Source organism: Acanthisitta chloris, unplaced genomic scaffold, assembly GCF_000695815.1.
Source record: "Acanthisitta chloris isolate BGI_N310 unplaced genomic scaffold, ASM69581v1 scaffold16982, whole genome shotgun sequence".
Lineage (NCBI taxonomy): Eukaryota > Metazoa > Chordata > Aves > Passeriformes > Acanthisittidae > Acanthisitta > Acanthisitta chloris.
The window spans coordinates 12,353-17,340 of record NW_008658959.1 but is presented as its reverse complement, the minus strand read 5'-3'; the positions used below and the strand labels follow the sequence as shown (position 1 = coordinate 17,340).

General features: G+C 41.2%; 1 protein-coding gene across 1 annotated transcript in view; it reads right to left on the bottom strand.

Moving 5' to 3' along the window:
- The window catches only part of SMC4 (structural maintenance of chromosomes 4), a 27,605-nt gene that overhangs the window by 12,446 nt on the left and 10,171 nt on the right, over positions 1–4,988 (bottom strand). The gene's annotated exons all lie outside the window — the stretch shown is intronic.

Sequence of the window (4,988 nt, the reverse complement as noted above, 5' to 3'; positions counted from 1 at the left end):
AGAGTATTCTGAAAGAGCACAAGCATCTATGGAATGAAGGTATGTGACATTATTAAACTAATAAAATAAGGCAGTAATCAAAACAATTCATGTAGGAATCTCAGCAGTCATAAAGGTTGGAAAAGACCTCCAAGATCAGCAAGTCCAACCTTCATAGATAGTTGGGAAAACAACGCAAAGTGAATGTAAATTTCCTCCAAGGTGGTGAAATGTCTCTTCTGAAGCCAAACTTAAGGTCTAAGCATTCCTTCATTTCTCGAAAGATTCAAAATGTGTTTCCCCAACCTAAAAAGAGAAGAAGAAAATAAAACAAGCTCTCTGGTCACGGAGCTCCCAGTGTCTGAAGGACTGAAGTCCCAGAGGGATTCTCTTTAGAAACCAGAAGGTCCATAAAATCATGTCTGATGGATGAGCTGGAATTGTAATTCATCTAACTGAGGCTTCCTTGTTGGAAAAGGGGATTCTTAAGCATTAGGTTTCCTTCCTTTCATTTCCCTTTATGCACAACATAAATTAAGGTGAATAGTAACAATAATTTGATTTTTTTAAAAAATAAGAAGTAGGAAAGATTAAACTGAGACAGTGACCAGGTCTGTTTGCTTTACTGATGTTACCATGAGCCAAGAAAACACACAAATATTGACATTTTGTGCTTAGGACAGTCACCATTTCTGGCCCAAGTGACTTGGCCGCACACTCTCAGTACACAATGACATCTAGTGCCACCAGCTTTGCTTCCAACCAGTAAATATTTGGCTGAGTAGAACAGAAAAAGCAAATTTTTCCAAATTTTCCAACATTAAGAACTGGTATTTACTCAGGCAAGTCTCTCCTATAATTCATTCTGTAAAACACAGAGGCAGAGGGGTTTTTTAACTTCACATTCTGGATGTTAAATGCATCTAAGCTTTTCTTTTCTGGTGATCACTGTGCCTAAAGTGACAGCAGGTTTGATAAGACATAAAAAAAACCCCAACACCTCAAAAAGCCAAACAATCAGTTGCTAATAACTGCTGCTGTGTTATATAAACCACAAGTACATATTTGCTCCCTGGCCACAAAAGCAGGATTTCTGTCCCAAAAACTGCCTGTCAGCTTATGGATGAGGAACTGCAACCTCCTCGATTTCTCTGGAATTGTCACAAGTCTCTATTTTGTTTCTTCTTGCATTAAAGCATTTCCTCTGTTTACATCCAAGAAAAAACACTCACAGGACAGATTTAATTCAGATGCTGAGCATAAAGACTGAGCATTTTCTACACTGCATATATATCCCTGATATTTAGTGCTGCTAATTCCCTGGATTTAACAGCTAATTAGCACAATTACCTGTTAAAACTACCCTGGATTTAACAGGAGCACAGGAATTCTGGACAAGCAAGGAATGTGAATGAATTGTTTAATCATTTGGCTAAGTATAATTAACCATGTCTAAACCACATCCATCTAAGCGAGATGATGATGATGCAGCTGTGAGGTTTCTCTGTATGTGAATACTCACATTATTTTTTTATCCAGACTAAAAATATTCGGGAAGTATTAAATGAGTAATAAGTTTTAAGTGGAATTTAGCATTTTTATTTACCAAGTTAATATATAAAGTTAATATATTAATAGTTAATATATAAAGCTAATATATTAACAGCTAATATATAAAGTGAATATATATATATTAGAAAGTTAATAGATAAATCTGTTTAGCTTATCCCTGTAGTTAAAATAGTTAAGAAACTAGAAGGTTTCAAGATATTTTCATTGCCAAAGGAGACTGAAAAGTGTACCTGCTCTCCTTGCGAGGCAGTGGTTAACAGGGCAAACACATTCTTAATTCTATATTCTATTAAAACTCACTTTTAAGTGTTTCCAAACTTTGTAACTGTGCTCATTACCTGATCCATTCTTTGCATTAAGCATTACAAAACCCCCAACCTTGCCCTGGAAAGGCTCCAGAGAGCACTTCTGAAAGTGAAACTAAGGCGGCAGCAGCTTGTTGAGGAGCAAACACGCCTGGGCAGGCTCTAACGAGCTCTCACACCTAACAGCTTCGTGGCTCACACAGACCTCCAGGAAAGCTCTAATTGTTTGCCTCAGTTGTTGTCTTCCTCTGGTTTATGGATTCGGGAGAGGCAGCAATGGGCAAAACAACTAAGAAAAGCAAATAAATGCTTTGTTTACTGAAGACAATCAAAATGGATGTCAGCCCCAAAAGCTGTTGGTGACATAGAGTAAAATGTCCACAGAAGTTAAGAAATCACTGAATGGAAAAGCATCAGAGATCTTCAGCCTGGAGAAGAGCTTCAGGGTGACCTAACTGCAGCATTCCAGGGCCTGAAGGGGCCTCCAAGAAAGCTGGAGAGGCGCTATTCACAAGGGCCTGGAGGGACAGGACACAGGGAATTGCTTCCCACTACCAGGGGGCACGACTGGATGGGCTATTGGGAAGGAATTCTTGGCTGTGAGGGTGCTGAAGCACTGGCACAGGTTGCCCAGAGAAGCTGTGGCTGCTCCATCCCTGGGAGTGTTCCAGGCCAGGTTGGATGGGGTTTGGAGCAACCTGGGCTAGTGGAAGGTGTCCCTGCCCGTAGCAGTGGAGTTTGTACTAGATGACTTTTAAGGTCCCTTCTAACTCAAACCATCCTGTGATTCCATACCCACCAAGCCCTTTGCAAAGTCTCCACACTCAGTGCAAAAACTCTAAAAGGAATTACAGACCCCATTTCAGCTCCTGCAGTGTGTGAAGTCTCCTATATCAGTGTGACTCCACTGGGATGCAAGGACAGCACTAGTTCGGGTGGCAAACTGACTCTGTATAGTGAACACACATAGCAGAAAACAACTGCTACTTTCTAGGAGAGCTCAGCCTCATCTGTGCAGACATTTCTCAGCCAATGGAGACTAAAAAGGAGAAGCCTTGGTTGACTGTAGGCTACAAGGTTATATAAAGAGGGCAAGAGCCACTCTCATCTGAAAGTGATTTCCTCTGGTGAAAAGTACAAGGAGTAACTTCCAGGAATTTGGAATCTCTTTGTGCATCAGGGGAACTATTTCAGTGCTGTGATGAAGATACTTTCTGAACTTAAATTTCTATTATGCCTAAGAGCAAAAACTTTAAAAGGAAGCAAACTGTAAAAGCCTTGGAAAACCAGAATGGCTCATCATTATTAACCATTTAAAATCAAGACTCAGTTGAGACTGAGGTCAGTGCAGGGTGAAGGCTAACACTAGCCAGGAGTCCCTGGGCTACCTGTGCCTGCAGTGCTGAAGCCCCTGAGGATGCCAAGGGATGCCCACAAAGATGTGAGGGCTGACAGTAGTGGTGACATCAGCAGCAGGTTCTACCTCTGGTTTCATATTCTGAGGCTGCCTCACTACTGCAGTTTTCTCCAAAATTAGGCAAAGAAGCTGATCCTCTGGGAAGAGCTTTAATCTGAGTTATCCAATGTTGTCTGACACATAAAGATCTGCATTTTAAACAAGGTTACCAAACTGCTTGATAAAAGCAAGTTGTGACCTACTCATTAAGCTGTTTTGCTGCAACTCTTACAGTGGTTGAGAAACAAGATCCTGTTCACTTCTGAGAGAACTCCCAGTTGTTGCTCTTGGCAGCCAGCAGCAGTATTCCAGGATCATTCCTTCACATTTGGGAGTGGGGTCCGTTTTCCCAAAGCTAAGGAGTCTGAGTGGCATAATGTGCTAATTCCAATGCTGACATGATCCAGCCTCCAGTGCTATAAACTAGGGGTGTTGGTCAATTGTGCTGTGCACACTACTTCAGTTGTGATAGTGCTGGAACTGGAATTATGGAGTATCAGAACATGACCAGCATATTCTATCCGAAAATTCTGCTGTGAAAGGAGACAGGGAGAGCAAAATTCCTTTGGCATTGAAAGGTCTTTGACAGCAACCTTAACACTCTTCATGAAGAATGAAACAACACTTTTCGGGTTAGAAGAACCTTAAAGAGCATCCAGTTCCACCCCCTGCCATGGGCAGGGACACCTTCCACCAGCCCAGGGTGCTCCAAGTCGCATCCAGCCTGGGATGGAACAGCCACAGCTTCTCTGGGCAACCTGTGCCAGTGCCTCAGCACCCTCAGAGAGAGGAATTTCTCCCCAGTATCTCACCTAAACCTCCTCCCTTTCATGCCTAGTTGTTTCTGGAGAACTGTTTGCTGTTGACTCCTGCCTCCTCTTCTCATCCCTGAATGCTTAGGAAGAAATAACTTTGGAAGGCAATGTCTTACAACACCATGAGTTTTGCCATCTAAGCTATTAAGTGGTGAGTTTGGCTATGGCTGCTGTAATCCTTTGCAGATCTCTAACCCAAAGGTCTGCAAAGCATTACACCAGCCATAGCCAAACGCTGTTACTGCTCAGCCTACTGAAGGAAATCCATCTTGGTCAATGCAAATTAAAACCCAACATTGTCAGAGCTCTTTGTTAAGTGCCCACAGAATAATTATGGCAGCAAATAGGTAAAAACTCTTCCAGGATTTTGGGTTGTCACTTGATTCTTGCTGTCTTAATCTGAAGGTTTAAAATGAAGTGCTGCTAACCTTGGGATAGCCTAGAATGCTTAGCTGGAATGTCCTGTGCTCTAAAGGGGGAGTTTGGGTGTTTTTTGAGGGGAATTTTGTTGCACTTGTGGTTTAGTTTTTGGAGGGAGTTTTGGTACTGGAAATCTTCAACACCATCAGATTCAAATGTGGAGTAATGTGACATCTGAGTTGAAAATCCCATTCAATTTTGCTCAGGAGGAGCACAAAAATGAGAGAAAATACTGCCTAGAAGATGCAACTTTATATATATATATGTATGAGGAAAACCTTCCCTGGCTGGGGGTAGGTCAAAATAGATAAATTTGTTTCAAAACCACATTCAAGTACCACAAAATTTTAGATGTAAGAACTGTGGATATAATAGTTAGTAATTTTAAGAATATTTAGTATTTTTAAAAAATTTAGTATTTTTAAAAACATTTAATATTTT